General features: G+C 41.0%; 1 protein-coding gene across 17 annotated transcripts in view; it reads right to left on the reverse strand.

Moving 5' to 3' along the window:
- The window catches only part of mef2aa (myocyte enhancer factor 2aa), a 214447-nt gene extending 201231 nt beyond the window's left edge, over window positions 1-13216 (reverse strand). For 6 of the 17 annotated variants that reach the window (XM_041174770.1, XM_041174762.1, XM_041174768.1 and 3 more), the window contains exons 1-2: window positions 12809-12925; window positions 12269-12424 (exon numbers count right to left, since the gene is read on the reverse strand). The gene's annotated coding sequence lies outside the window, so the exon portion shown is untranslated. Of the gene's footprint in view, window positions 1-5779; window positions 5800-12268; window positions 12769-12808; window positions 12926-13062 lie in introns of those variants that run through there. The other 11 variants (XM_041174766.1, XM_041174771.1, XM_041174764.1 and 8 more) reach the window with 6 other exon arrangements.
- Window positions 13217-16650: the final 3434 nt, after the last annotated feature.

Here is a 16650-nt window from a genome sequence, read left to right on the forward strand (position 1 = left end):
TTGGGCTACAACACCCCAGCAACAATTCTTCAATATGGGCTCGCTTTGAGCACTGTTCCTGCTCAGAGCATAGGATCAGCATTCTTATCCGATAAGAAAATGGAGTCATAAATTTCTCTGAACAGCTTTCGTTCAGTTTCAGGAAATTGAATCATATTTAAGGGATTTCAAAAAAATGCGGATGTATGGAATATCATACATGTGCAAGTTAATCTCCTGTGGCATTGTACACAGGTAGACAAGACCAATTTGAATAATTTAGGTTAAGCAGGGTTAGAGGATCAGAGATAATTAAATCTATATACATGATCAGGGAAGAATGAAAAAAAGAGTATTGAGGAGAGAAGGGAGGGGAGAAGCAAGAGGAACAAGGGATGGGGAAGAGTAGTAGAGAAGGGAGCAGTGGAGGTTGCAGAAGGGAGGGCAGATGCAATTTCTAAGGGGAATTCAGAGCAATACGGTTAGAGGTGTTGAGGCACGATACAATTGACGAAGTAGTAATACAGCCTGTGGTGTGAGCATAAATAGGAAATGCAGCTGAAGAGGGAAAAAAAGAGATGGAAAAATAGCATTAAAATCTTGCTTAGCTGTGGGAAACGGTGCAGGGAAATATCTTGTTAAGTGTGTGTGTGTGTGTGTGTGTGTGTGTGTGTGTGTGTGTGTGTGTGGTGGTGGGGGGAGGTGGGTAGAAACATGGGGTTGAAAACTTGGGGAGTTGGGGGACAAGAGCTTGTTCAACTAAGAGGGAAAAGAATGGAGGCAATTACACAAGAGATTGTGTGTTTGCTTGATGGCTATTAAATAATAAATCAATTGTCACCTGGTGTTATGTTTATGGCACCACTGGCAGATGCCATTCACTACAATCCTGAGACCTCTCATCATTGACTTGTGTTACAAAACAGCAACATATTTCACAAATCAGAAAGATGACCTGAACCCTGCAGATGGATTACACTTTCACCTGTGATAATTAAAATAATTTCTAGCACAGATGAGTGGAGAGTTCCCAGCCTTCAAGCACTCATGTCCTACCAAGAGACTGAAGCTGCATGACTTGTGCATTCATACCAACGCTGGGCAGATTACAAAGAAATTCTACAATCATAATAATCCCCCACCCCAAACACACGGATATACTTTAATAATCACAGCCAGGCAACTCAGTCAGTGAGTGAGTTCAAGAAAAGTCATTTGGCAAAATGAACTTTTGAATGTTAGCAATAGTTTGAAAATAACCTCTATGAGAAAATTTGCACCCTGCTTTTAGTATCTAGTCATTTGGTAATACAGAGCTCGAGTATTGCTTTAAAATGTGACATGCTGTCAAAGCTTTTCGTCTTGCACTCATGGGCAGATGCAAGAATACCAAATTTCAAAAGGGAACAACAATTTATACTGCATGAGAAAAGGATGCTGATTGTTTGGCAAGTGGAATCTAATTGGTTGGGGTGTTGCAATGGAGAATGCATCAGGCAACAGTTATTCCCAAGGTCTGTTTAAATTCAAACCTGGCAAGTCAACTCTGATTGGTCAAGGTGTTGCCATGGGGAATGCTCCAAGGTAAATGTTGTCCCCACCCAAGCTTTCGTTTTAGTTGAAAAAGGTGCAATGTTTGGGCACGTTCCTTTTATCTTCAGAGAATAAGGTCCTGCATGTGAATATATGTAGCTCCTAGCAAGTGTAAGTGAGCCCAGCTGATAATTGCAAATTGGTGGTTAGTGTAATTCTTAGCACACTCAGAATTGTTCAGCAAGTGCTACCCAATCATGGAATCACATCTAATGTTGGACCTTAGGTTCTGAGTTTTGCAAGCACAAGCTGGTTGAGTACATTCCATACTCGTGTTGCGAACAGCCAAGGGGATGTGCTGTTTGATACAATCCACCAGTTGTTCGGGCATATGGCCTACATACTTGGCATCACACTGGCACTGGAACTCATATCACATTATTAATTTGTATGGTAGGCAGAATACCTTTTTGGCTTGGCTGCAGCAGCTTGTTGGTGGAAAATATCACTAGTGATGTATAGTAGCCGTGAGAAATGGCTAACTTCATCCATTGTTCAAATGTTGCACAAATGACTGGTGAATCGTATCAAACAGCATGTCCCATTGGCTGTTTGTAACAGACAGTGTTGGGTGGAGGTGGGATGGTGGGCGAGGACCCCACTGCCTTTCTGCCTCTGCCTGGTTAAACTCATGGCATGAAGGCTTGTGAACGTCCTTCCTGACCTACCACCAATCGGGGCCCTTAAATGTGCAATTAATGACCACTTAAGGGTTGCATCCTACCACCACTGGCATTTACCCCACATCAGGCAGGGGACTTACCTTGTAGGGAGCCCACAAAGCAATCATTGCAGGCTTCCTGGGAGTGTACCTCATTCAAAGGAACTCAGTGCCTGTTCAAGGGGCCCACGGAAAGCCAACCCCTTTGCCTTCGCTGCAGCCCCCACCTGCCATCACTCACCTGTGCCTGGGTCCCTCAGCAATGCTAGGCCTTGGGTGGGTGTAATACCATCAGCAGCCACTTCCTCCCTGATGATGGTGCTGCCGCGCTCTGATCCGAGATCAGCAGCTCTGGGCAAGCAGGACTTCTGCTCCTGGGTCCTGATCCCAGGGAAGGCCTGCCACTGCCCAGTTAATTGCACTTAATTCAGCAGGCCTTCCTGCAAAGAGGTGGTGCAGAACTCTCGCTGGCTGTCCAGCTAGCAGGTGAAATCCACATCGCCTCCATTAAGTAATGTCCTATAAGTCTAAATCACACCCATGTGCCACAGAAACAAAGCAAGGTTAAAAGCCTTGAAATTTTCAGTTTCAGACTGAAACGGGCTAACAATTGCCACTCAATAGTGTGGAGAACAGTACCAGCATCCATGTCTTTTGTCAAAGAAACATGGAAGATGTCACCACTATTCAGAGCACGTGTGAAGTTCTAACAAACACAGATGCCTTTGTTCCATGGTCGAAAAGGGCAAGTCTACATCAGTGGTAACAAATGAATGGCTAATTTGAATAAGGTGAAAGTGATAACTGAACAGCAGGGCACAGATTTAAAAAAAAACTTCCACATTACCATCCATAAATGGAAAGATTGGATAACTGGCAAACTGGTTCTGGGCAAGCACTGAGATTTGGTGTGATTACAAGGGGTAAAGGATGATGAAGTCAGCTGATCCGAAAATCCGTAATATAAGTGCAAAAATTGGACAGTGTCATGTATGTCTTCTGAAACACATCAAAATCCTACAACAAACAAACAACTTACACTTATATAGCACCTTTAATGTAACCAAAAAAAAGTCCCAAGGTGATTCACAGGAGCATTAAAAAACAAAATACTGACACTGAGCCACATAAGGAAACATCAGGTCAGATGACCAAAGGCTTGGTCAAACAAGTAGGTAAAAAGCAGAAAGTGAGTTAGAGAGGCAGAGAGGTTTAGGAAAGAAATTCCAAAGCTGATGTCCTAGGCACTGAAAGCTACCAATAGTGCAGTGATCAAAATCAGGATGTTGAAGTCTCAGACTGTTGCCAGGAGAGGGATGGAGTTGGTACCTAGGGAATGGAGCTTGGAGCGGGGACCTGAAACAATGCCTTCCCAATACAGGTCAAGTATCCTTTATCAAAAATCCTCAAGGCCAAATGCATTTCGGATTTCAGATACCACTTATAAACTTACATTACAACGACCTAAGTCTAGGCTAGCTATAGTCTAAAGTAAATAAAATAAAAAGGTATATCACTGAATAATAAATATAGGATACCTGTAATAAGTTTTTTTTTAATGCCACAAAAATTGCAAGGTGAACAGTGCAGACAAACAACTAGACTTCCCATCCTAAAGGTCAATGAGGTTCAAAAAAAAAGAGCGGTTTTTGGGTGTGTTCGGTTTTCGTATTTACTCAATACTTGATCTGTATTCAATTGGAGGAAGCTTCTGCTCACTCAGTGCTGGATGTTGACTGAGCAATCTTATAATTTAGCAACAGTGGTGATATTGAGAGGCAGTGGTAGGGTAGAGCTGAGTGTCACCAGTGTACACGTGAAAACTAATCCTGTGCTTAAAGGATGATGTTGCTACTGGGAGCATATAGATGAAAATTAGGAGGGGGCAGAGGATACATCCTTGGGGGACACCAGAGCTAATAGTGCAGTGAAGGAAGGGAACCCATCGCAGCGATAGTCTGGCTACAATTGGAACCAGCTAAGAGCAGTCTCACCCAGCTGGATGACCATGGAGAGGTGTTGAAGGAGGATGGTGCGGTCAACTATATCAAAGGCTGCAGGCAGGGAGAGAAGGAATAGTATACCTTTGTCACAATCACAAAAGGATACCATTTGTGACTTTGATGAAAGCCATTTTGGTACTATGGCGGGTGTGTGTGTGTGCGCGCGTGTGAATCTGAGTGAAGAGATTCAAACATGGAGTTCCAGGAAAGATGGGCATTGATTTGGGAGGCGACAATATGTTCTTGTGTCCATGACATCTATGTCAAATCTCTCCTGAGCTCCCACCTATTCCTAACCTTCTATTCTGTTCCATCTGCTCTACCCACTCTCTTCAAAAGTATAAACTGATCACATTTCTACCTCTCTTCAGCTCTGATGAGTCACAAAATAAATATTTTATTTACTTTAGACTATAGCTAGCCTAGACTTAGGCTATTCTAATGTAAGTTTATAAGTGGTATCTGTATCTCTCTCCATAGATTTTGCCAGATCTGCTGAGTTTTTCCAGCATTTTCTGTTTTTATTTCAGATTTCGAGCATCAGCAGTATTTTGCTTTTATATTAACGTTTAAGGATTTTTGGAGAGGAAACTGAAGTTGGTGATGGCGCCATAGTCTGCAAGGATGGTGGGCTTAAGGGTTGGTCCTTCTACACCTCAGATTTCCAAGTGGTAGTTGAGTACCTAATGTTATAGCTAGAATGCTATAGGAATCCTGAATGGCACAAAGCATGCCTATTTTCACCACATGTGGCAGAAGATGGAAAGTTATCCAGGAGAGCAGGGATAAGAAAGAATACAACCATAGTGAGGGTATTGTTTGGGGTTGCTTGGGCCTTCAACAGCTTGTCCAACTAAATGTAAACATACAAAAACACAAATGAGACCAGCTGTGGGAGCATTAACGATTGAGATAGAACTATGACCTTTGGACAGCAATGTTAAAAAGAAAATTATCTGGCTCTGACCCGGATTAATGGAAGCCACTACAGGTGCTGATCACATAACTGTAGAACAATTTTTTTAAAGTAACTTTCTTTCACTATTGACGGCAAATAACCAATAATACTCTCTGGAATGTAATTTGTACCATAACATATTGGCAAAATATTTACAATATAACACAATATTGTCCTGCTGAATTTTATATTCCAACAAAGTGCATGTTACATCCTTTTCAAAGAATTTATGGGAAAATGTGAAAAATTGCTATAAGTTATAATAATTGTTACAGATTGAAATGGCACAAGTTATATGAATACTTTGCTCATATTTTAATCACAACTTTACAGATATAGAAGAATGGTATTTATTCGCTATTTAAGGAGTTAACCTACATTTTCTAAGTGAAGTGGACAAGCAACACAACACAAGGTTGAAATTTCCAATTCAAATCTGAACCAAACTTTCCAACAACTTCCAATAAAGTCAATACTATTTCAATATGATAGCAAAATAAAACTGAAAGTTATACAAATAGAGTTGTATCCACGCAATGGGCATTTTATGTAAGTGAAAGGGATTTGAGTAAGTTAAAACCTCACCTAATATCTCTGTATAGGATGAGTTTTTTTTAAGTAATACTGCCTCCTGCCAGCTGACACAAGGACATGCTCAGTCAACCAAATCTTCAAAACACTGCTTTATTTTTCTGAAAGCCATCAGTTCTTCTCACGTTATGATAGAAATCCATGTAGCAAAATTCATCAGCCACAATGTCAGCAGTAAGTAAAAACTAGCTGCAGACTGAAGTATGAGCTTTAACAACAAAATGAACAAAGTAAAGAGAAAAGGTCACATATCACAAAAATAAAAAAGATCTGAGTGCTGACAGCTGTAAGATATTCAACAGGTTCAATAAAGATTTATAGCTGACTTTAGGTTTGTTCATGTGGTTTATGAAATTATCTAGATCTCAAGTCTGTTACAACCCTGTAACACATTCCCCACCATCAGTTATCCCCGATACAAATTAGAGAACATTTCTGTATTTAAAGATGTAGCCATGAGGCTTCCTAGCATTCCACAATCAATGAGTTATAGTCACCGCTGTCATGTAGGCAAAAGCAGCAACCAACTTTACACAGCAAGATCCCACAAACAGAAACTGAATTAATGCGTTTTTTGGTGGTGATAGCTGAGGAGCAATGTTGGTCAAGACACCAGGAAAAATCTCTACTCTTCAAATATAGTAGCCCCATGGGATCTTCTACCTGAACAGGCAGGCAGGGCCTCAGCTGAATGTCTAACTCAAAAAAGAGAAAGCACTGATGTGTCATCTTAGGTTGTTTGCTCACGTTCCACAATATTCTGGATGTTACAGGAAGAAAAGCAGGAATTTGAGTTTGTGTGCCAAAATATTCCAATAAACATACTGATTTGAGCTGAGTAGTTTAGCCTGGCGTGCACAGATAAGGAAATGTGACATATTCCTTTTAAAAAAAAAAAATTAAACCAAGGCCTATTTCAAAAATAGAAAAAAATTAATGGAAGTCACATTGTTGTGTTTTATTTCATTTTATCTGGTGATTGGTGGTTATGTTGGTTTTAGAATGAGCGTGTAAAATTAATGTATGTAGTTAATACCTCATCATTCCTGTCTCAGCTAATGATGGTCAGTCCCAGTAATTGCTTTGAGTTACTACATAAAAGTTACATCAACACTCACTGCTGGGAAAGTGTTGAAAATTGACAAATGGAAAAAAACAAAAACATTGCAACTGTTCAATTTTCATAAGATGCTTTCTCAGTCAATAACCTTCTGACTCCAAGATAAGACTGCTATGTCAAGTCCCACTGCAGAGACTTGAGTACATAATCTAGGCTGTCACTCCAATATAGTTCTGAGGGAGTGCTGCACTGTTGGCAGTGCCATCATTCAGGTGGCAGGATAAACCATCACCACATTCACTCTCAAGTGGACACAGCAGATTCCATGATACTATTTTGAAGATAAACAAAGGAGTTATCCCCTGTATACTGGCCATAATATATCCCTCAAATCAACATTATTAAAACAAATGATCTGTTCATTATCACACTGCTGTTTGTGAGAATTTGCTCTGCATAAATAGGCTATTGAATTCCTTCATTATAACAGTGAATACACTTCAAAAGTAGTGCATTGACTGCAAAGTTTAGGACCTCCCCAGGTCATGAAAGGGGCTAGCTGGTAGTCTACACCTCCACTATCAGAGCTACCATTTTTCATCTTTGTACCTCAAGTCATCCACCTATCCAGGGGCCAAATGGACAGCACTTCAAAGAGGGTGGATTAGGAAGCTTTCCACTTCCGCTCTCATGGGCAATCATGGGCTGTGAATGCACAAGTGAAAATTCCTGGCCATCACACTCTCACCCAATAACTAAACCTGCACACTTTATAAACAGCTACCACATAGTAAAGTTAGAAGTGGGAAACCTAACCCAGGGTGTTAAGACCATTAGTAACACCTCGCCATAACTGGGCTGTGATTAACTAAAGTAAACCCTGGTGATCCACTCTGAAAATATTTTGGTTGCACTGCTCAATTCTGTAACGTTTAATGCTTTCACTCTTTGTGCATGGGGAAGTCTATAAAACACACGTAATTCTGAATTAACTCTCCATCTCCATCTGAATTTGGCAAGAGATTCAAATTAAAGTATTTTCCGAGGTGGAGCATCACTGATGGGTACTCATCAGAAAAACAAGGCGCAGTGCACAAGTGCATGAGATCGTCCATTCACCAACGGACAGAAAAATTGGGGTTGGATGAGGCGCTGCGTGTCCATGAGTTTCCATTAAACCATCCACCGTGGCACAGGCACTCAAAATTCTAACCAGTATCTACGATTTTAACAATTTAAATCAGGGGCTTTTTTTTTGTTCTGTAAAGAAGGGCAGCTCTTGCATGTTACTTATTGTGAAACAATAAGATAATCCATACCACAAAAATTATTTTAGGTAGCACAAACTAGAGATTACCAGTCCCAACTTCCAAATTATAAAAGATTATTAATCAATTTAGTTTGAGTAGTTAAATATGCTGCAGAAAAAAAATTTTGGCCCTGAGGACCGTGAACGGCAGTGGCCCACTGTGCATCAGCAAAGCATTGTAGGATTTCTTGGAATGATGTCACTAGGCTTACAACGCAGTAAAGGGTAGGTATGCCAAGTTTTTGTATTGTGTCCACATGAGATATTAAAAATCACACCTAAGCAAAATAAGCAGACTTTATTCTTTCAATTTTGAGTTGTGTTTACAGCATTTTAAACTATAATAACACCAGTTGCTTGGAGTCTGACGCTAGTAATGGTGCAATGAGAGGTTATGAATTTAAGAACACTGCACATGAATTATGTTGGTACGTTAGAGTATATTGGCTTCAATGGCAATTTCTAACCATCCCATGATATATTGGTGCAAATAAGGAAAAGAAGCCCAGCTATAATCCCATATTGCTCTATTAAATGTTCATTTTAAGCGCCACAATAACGGAGTGATTGTTGAACAGGCAATTAGAATGCATTTATACTGAAAAAATCAGAACTGCAAAAAAATTGGACTATCATTACACAGGACACACACATTTCCCTAATACCATTGATGGAAAAATGAAGTCTATATTCCTTAGAATAATTTAGATGCACTTAGCTAAAAGAAAACAGGAAAATCCTCATTTCGTTGCCTGCTGTAACCTCTTTACCTCTGGGTTAATTTCTGTTAGTTGGTCCTAATTGCTTCTTCCCTTTCCCGTTTCCTCCCAGCACTTCATTTCATTTCAGCTGCAGTTCAGGTTTGTTCTTCTTTTTAAAAAAAAAACATTGTTTTGCTACTTGGGACTTTTCCTCTTAATCCTTGATCTTACTCTCCATTCGTCTCAATACTATAGTGACACAATAACAGGTAAAAGTCTTGGCTTTAAACAAACTCCACCAGAAGAGGCTGGGTTCTGGTGAAAAGGCTTTCTCACTGGACCTTATTGCTTTAGCTCCTGATTAAATAAATATCACAGAAATCTCAAAAGATTTAATCTATCAGCCTGTGCAGCTCAGCAAACCCACTGAAGGAGCTAGTTTCGAGCTTCGAACTGCTTGTATTTGGAACCACTGAAGATACTGCCATATTACCTATGGAAAGCAGAAGCACAAAATAGCTACTTTAATTGACTGGGATAGGAGCTACTTTAGGTTGCTAGCTGTTACCTGTACACAGTAATGGGGTATATCAAAACAAAAACACAATCACTCTCATCTAAAGAAGTACATATTGAAATCTTTACATTCAGCTCTTAGCCATATGAAAGCCCCATGAACTGTAGAGTATATTCTTGAACTGACCTCAATGTTTTACAGCTTTTTTTTCCCTTAGCAACTATCACTGCAGAATAGAAAACAGGGACTAAATTAGTCTTTACAAAGCAGCACAGCTAGAAGTCAGTATCATTTGGCTATAGATAAGAACCCCAAATTCTGACAGGAATTAACAGCTACAAACCTCACCACAAATGTATGATTCAAACACTCGATGCAGGTGCAGAAAGTTAAATCTACAGCTAAGTTGTACAGTAAAAGACACATGCTCTGTTACAAACATATGAACTTCCCCAAGCCTACGCTGATTACATTGTTGTACCACATTACCTTACATGAGGAGCTGCGTACTAGTTGGTTTGAAATGTACTACCCATGCTGATTTAGTGTGCTCCACATCTTATACATTGATTCTGTGCTGTGCTGCCAGAACATGGTTACTCTACTTAAAATAATTGAATCTTCCAGATGGTCTAAGCATCAATTCAGCAAAATTGTTCAACTTCTAAAAAACAGTAGTTAATTACATTTATAATAACTTAATTTCTTAAGCATTTCCAATTAACAGAAAGCATTTTGCAATTTCTTCCCCCCAAAGTACTTTCAAATTTTCGCAACTGATTTTTGTGTAAGTAAGGCAAGTATTACACTCATGTAGCACCTATCATATTCCAAAACAGTTCACAAGCCATAGAGTATGCAAAAAAATTAACAAATCAGGAATGTGTTATCATGCAAATTTTGGAGTATACCAAACTAAAGATGGATATATGGCTAAGAAAATTCCCCGCTAAAACAAAGAAAATGTTCTAAAACCATCAAAACAATTCAAAATCCACCATCTATAACCATTTTTAAAATAAATTGCTTTAGTGTATAAAATAAAACTCTAGTTGAAAACAATAATCAGTCAGTTCCTTAATATAATTCAAATCAGATTATTTACACTGCTGTAGCGGTTCCCAGTTCTGATACTGTAGTTGCATGTAATCTAGGTAGGAAAAGGTTCAGTCTTTTCAGCCAAAGGCTTGAATCTACATTGACTTTTTAAGTATATTGTGCATTTTCTCCAAGAGTTTCTAGCATACCAAAAAATAATGTTCCTGGATTTTTTCAAAATTTAACTCATTATTTTTGTTCAGAGTATCCTAGTTATTTAGGATTCTTGAAGGTGGGGGGGGGGGGGGGGGGGGCGGTGGGGGGCGCGCATTACATCCCAAATACTTGTTGAAGGGCAATGTACATGTGTACATCATTATACCAGGGTAGTATCGATCAAACCCTTGTCTTTACACAATCCTTCTGTTGATTTATACAAGGTTAGAACTCACTTCTTGCTTCTTATATCCAAAAATAGCATTCTGGTTTATTTTAAATTAAAAATGGAGAAATTAACCTTACCGTAGATGAAACTAAGCAAATCACATATCTCAAGTTTTCAGGTGTAATTAGTGAATTCAAATATATCTGTCCATGTTTTACAGTCTGGGGTATGCCATAGGCATCATAGTTTTGCATGCTGCAAATTTGTACAGCTAATTTAATACAACCAAAACTTTGTGTTGGAACCCTTTATACACACAATTTACAATAGGTCAGTATATGCCAGAATTTAATACGTACTGTGGATTTTAAGAACTGACAAAAGTAAATAACACCTAGCCAAACAAACACAAGAACATTACAATTAGAGCTGCACAATATTCCATTGCAAAAATCGTGCAACTTAGTGCCCCATTTATCCCATCACATAGGACAAATCTACAGACAAAAAAATAAGCTACTGAGATCACTGCCTGTTAAAACTTTCTTACTAACTTTTGATCATTAAGTTCACAATATTGTATTACATAAACAATATAACAAATAGGTGATGTATCGAGTAACAAATTTGAATAAGTAATACCATGAAACCATCCATCAAGAATCCAAAACAATCTCAGCTGCCCAATTTTTCAAAGAGCAGTTAATGTTATTTAAAGCTACTTTGGAAACTGGAAGATAGCTTTTTTCATCAATAATAAAGTCCAAACAAGGAATATTACAGAAATATGGTGTGCACTAATAGTAAATGTCATGCAAAATAAACGCTCTGTGGAATTTGTAACGTATTTGGCTCCGAATATACTGAGGGGTTCAAGGGATTAAACTGTACTGGATATGCCATCGAAATACTGCTGGATGAAACAAGCTACTAACAGTCTTCACATTCATGATTGCTTATAAGCACTCTGGAATCAAATTAACTTCCCCACTCAATGGTGACTTAGCTGAGCTGTCAAACTGTTAGACTGTATAGGACTTTCATCTCACTGCTCAATCGCACACTGAACAAGAACGCAATGTGCCAATGTAAGGGGCTGTATTTTCAAGGTTAGCCATATTAATACCCTCAGTCAGACCACTCGACCCCGTACGCGTAACTGAATGTTTTGGAAACTAGATGGATTACTTCATAACAAGACAATTTTCACAACCATCACCCCCGCGCCCCCCCCCCCCCCCCCCGCCTTCAGAATACATGACAGCTAGTCGACTTAGGACGAAGCGATTCTACTAATGCACTGGGTGATCTACACGTCGACTGAGGATGTGAAAGAGCACATTCAGGGGTCCAGAATTAACATTTGGAACAGTTCACCAAAAACCAAGCGTGAAAGTTTGTCGAAGACACGGATTCCATTCCCAAAACAAACATTTTTAGGCAGTAAATAAAAAGTAGGTTGGCTGAACTTACCAAAAAAAAACGCTCACTAAATCCTGCCTCTGTGACTGTGGGCCTGACAATCCAGCTCCAAACTTTTTTTTTTAAAAAATCTTGTATGTTCGCCGCACACTTCCAACCATTCGCTTTCTCTTGTCCTTAATAGTCAGAAAAATCCTTCAAGAAGGGCTGGAGGTGAGAGGGGGGAAATAAGACAAACATGCCAGAATATTTCCGGGTTAATACAAGAACAGCCACTCATCCCCACTGTAACATCACCTCAGGAGTAAAAGCCAAGATTAAGGAGGGGAGGAGGGAGGGAGGGAGAAACAGCCACTGCTACTAATATATATTCATAAAATATATATAACAAAAAAGTGAAGTGAAGCTTGTAAAGAATTATTCGCACTGCTAGATCCAGTCAGCCCCCCTGAAAGCTCTGGTGCTGCTGTTCCTGTCATTTACTGTGGGGCTGGAAAGGCAAATCTCCACTTCAAACAGACTCAGATTTCCCTGCCAAGCAGATACATTCGGGTGGCTAGGGGGAGCAGAAATGTTGCTATTTTTACTCACCACTCAGAGGATACTGTATCAGCCGCGAAATGAATAATTGTATAAAAAAGACACAATGTTGCTATTTTTAGTCTCCCACAGACAGACCTGCCCCTTCTCTCACAACACCAACAATTATTATCCCTCCGCCCAGCTAGGATATGGAGAAAACCCAACCCACCGGTTCCGCCTCTCACTGGGTTTTAAAGCCCACCCTCCGGCACCCCATCCTCCCCCTTCCCCATCCCCTCCCCCGATCCCGTTACCGCCTTTACCGGGAGCCGAAACCCCGGGATCTTTTTTTCTGCCAGGGCCGCAGCACAGCGGAGCGACACGCCACAGGCTAATGACCTGACGTCAAACGCAACCGCCTCATGAGAGTTCCCATCCCGGGGGGGGGTGTTTTCAACTCAAAGTCTACCCATTTTCCTTCGCCTGATCCCAGGGCAGTTACGCCGAGTGAGAAATAAGGGGCTGGGAATTTCAGAATTTGCGCTTGGGGCCACGGATCGCGCTTTTCCTCACTTTCAGCAGGAAATGTTTCCAGCTTCCGGCTAAATTCTCCCCACTTGCCATTGACGTCATGCGGGGGCCAAGAGAGCTGGACCTGTCGATTGGCAGAGCCCTATTTGATCGACGGCGCAATGGACCAATCGCAGGCGGACACCGCCCCGAAGGGGCGGGCTGGCAGCGAAGGGGCTAGCCAATGAGCGAAGGGTAGGGCTAGGTTGAGTTGGGCGTTGGGAAGTGAGGTTTGGTTGCGGGAGCAGCGCTGGAGCATGTTCGTCAGGAAGAGGGTGGGAGTGAGGGTGGGGGGAGTGGAAGCGGGAGGTTTAGTTATTTATTTATCTTTTTACGGAGGAGTCGGGTTCTGTTGTGAAGTTGGGTTCCCTTCACCCAGCTCCTGATTGTTAGCCTCCATGCTATAAACACAACACAAAACTGTATCCAGTGCAGGCTGGGCTGATCTTTCATTTTTGAGGCCGGATGTGTGTGTTCATGTCAAACTAGTTCTGCCTCTGGAAACTTTCACAATGAAGCGTCAGCTCCAATGGGTGTAAATGCCTTTCAGTATCAAACAAACCCAAAGCCAGTTAGGTATAAGAAGATTCACATCTGAGCTTGTGAGACGGCAGCCTCAGCTCTTTACCAGCAAAACTATTTTTATGAGTTCAAAGGGGCGCGTGGAAAATCCATTTAGCTGCATTGAACTTTCTCTTTTTAAAAAAAAATCGGAACATCCACCAACTTTTTTTCGTGAGCCTCAGCTTCTTGGGTGCAAGTACACACTCTGGTTGAAATGTGTATGTCGTATTTGGATTTGTCCAACTTTTCGAGAAGCACAAGTCCCCATTCATCTGAAATGATAGTTTGAATTTGTATAGTGCCTTTAACATAGGAAACCTTGAGGCGCTCCACAGAAACCTCAAAGGGTAGAAACCGATTCTGAGATGAGGGAAGGGGCCCAAAAGCAGAGTCAGGCTGTGGGTTTTAAGGAGGTTCTTAAAGGTGGGTGGGCAGACAGGAGGAGTTTTGGAGGCAATTCCATGACATAGTAGCTGAAGTCAGGACTGGGAAGGGTGGATGCACAAGAGGCCAGAGTTAGAGGAATGGAGAGTTTTGGAGGATGGGAGAGGGAAGGGCCGAAGTAGGCTAGTGAGAATGAAGGGAATTTAAACAAGAGGATAAAGGACCAGTGTAGGTCAGCAAGTAAAAAAGTGATTGGTGAGCAGGTCTTGGTGCCAGATAGGGCACAGGCAACAATGCCTTTGATAAGCTAAACTCTATAGAATGTGAAAAATGGGAATCCAGCTGAGGCAAACATTGGAATAGTTGGATCTGGAAGTGATAAAGTCATTAACGAGAGATTTTGCATCAAAGGGTGGATGTGGGCTATATTAGGGGAATGGAAGTGGGCAGTCATTGATGATATGGAGAATAAAAGCTTAGCTTGGGCTCAACCAGCACATGAAGAGTTTGGTTCAACTTGAGTCAGTGGCTTGAGAGTGCTTGGAATAACAGAGGTGGCAAGTTATAGAGTGCTAAAGATGACTTTGGTCCTACCAATACTTCACTGGAGGCATTTGTAGCTTATCCAAGAGTAGATGTTGGACAATCAGTCTGGCAACACAGGCAGTAAATGTTCTTGAGTGGTGGGTGAAGAGGTGGGACTGGGTGTTATAGAATAGAATCATAGAATCATTACAGCACAGAAGAAGGCCATTCAGCCCATAATGTTCATGCTGACTCTCCAAAGGAGTAATTCACATACTGCCGTTCCCATGTCCTCTCCCTACATTCCTGCACATTGCTTCCTTTTCAGATAGATCATTTAGAAAATGTAGAAAAATTTACGGCACAGAAGCAGGCCTCTCTGCCCGTCATGTCTGCACTGGCCAAAAAACAAGCCACCCAGCCTAATCCCATTTTCCAACGCTTGGTCCGAATGGAAGGTTATCGGACTTCTGGCGTATATCCAGATACCTTTTAAATCATTTGAAGGTTTCTGCCCCTACTACACTTTCAGGCAGTGAGTTCTAGATGCCTACCTCCCTCTGGGTGAAAAATGTTTTCCTCATCTCCCTTCTATTCCTTCTACTGATCGCTTTAAATTTATGCCTCTTGTCACTGACCTCTCAGGTGAGGGAAACAAGTCCTTCCCATCCAGTCTATCCAGATCCCTTACAACCTTGTGCACCTCTATCAAATCTTCCTTCAGCCTTCTCTGTTCCAAGCAAACCCCAGCCAGTCCAATCTTTCCTCATAGTTACAGTTTTCCAACCCTGGCAACATCCTCATAAATCTCTTCTGTAGCCTCTCTAGTTCAATTACATCTTTTATGTAATGAGGTGACCAGCACTGCAAGCAGTACAAAAGTTGTGGCTTACATAGTGTTTTATATAGCTCAAACATAGCCTCCCTGCTCTTATATTCTATGCTTTGGCTAATAAAGGAAAGTATTCCATCCTCCTTATTTATATGTCGTCAATGTATATGTGAGCACGTGTGCCATGTCTTCAGATATCGCAAAGGGCAGTATGTAGATGGGGAAGAGGAGGGGGCCAAGGTTCGAGGCAATGTAACTCTGGCAGTATTGGTGTGTGGATAGGAAAAGAAACCATTGCTAGAGATTTTCTGTTTGAGTTTATTGGTAAGAATGCCAATCCCACAGAGATGGACAGCTAAGGAGAGATGTTGGAGGAACATGGTGTAGTCAGCTGTGTCAAAGGGAGCAGAAATGATGAGGGAAAAATGCATTTCACAGATATACTTTATACTGTCCTTTAAGTAGACATTCAATTCTCCCAGAACCAGGCTAAGGTGATTCTTAGCTCCTGAGGGTTTACTTCTGTCAATTTTCTTTCTCAGCCTGGGAATTTTAAATATCAGAACAGTGAGGTTTTATTCCCTAGAGATTTTTCCATTAGCACAAGCTAGGTGAATCTTCCAGTCTCATTTTAACTCCTCATGAATTCAGTCTTTCCAATCCAAGTGCAAGCTCCCACCTCCATCCTGTGTGATGAACCACAGTGTCTTGCTGCCTATAGCTGCTCTCCCTCTCTCAGATCCTGTCATATTAATCATGTCAGTGAGTTTTAAGAGATATCTTAGTCCCTTCTCCTCTCAAAGACCATCTCCATGGCAGCATGAATCACATGGGCCTTGTATCCAGGTAGAAATGCTCACTAGCTATCCTTGAGACCCCAATTCACTATCTTAGAAATAAATGGACTGTTAAAGCACAACTGTTTGCAACCTAACATTCTCAACGTTTTTCTGGGATTTTGGAGAATCACAGCCTATCCCATGTTGCCACGCAGGCTTCTGCCATTGTCTCCACGTGTAAACACCTTGCACCTTCT

This window comes from Carcharodon carcharias, chromosome 26 (assembly GCF_017639515.1).
Source record: "Carcharodon carcharias isolate sCarCar2 chromosome 26, sCarCar2.pri, whole genome shotgun sequence".
Taxonomy (NCBI): Eukaryota; Metazoa; Chordata; class Chondrichthyes; order Lamniformes; family Lamnidae; genus Carcharodon; species Carcharodon carcharias.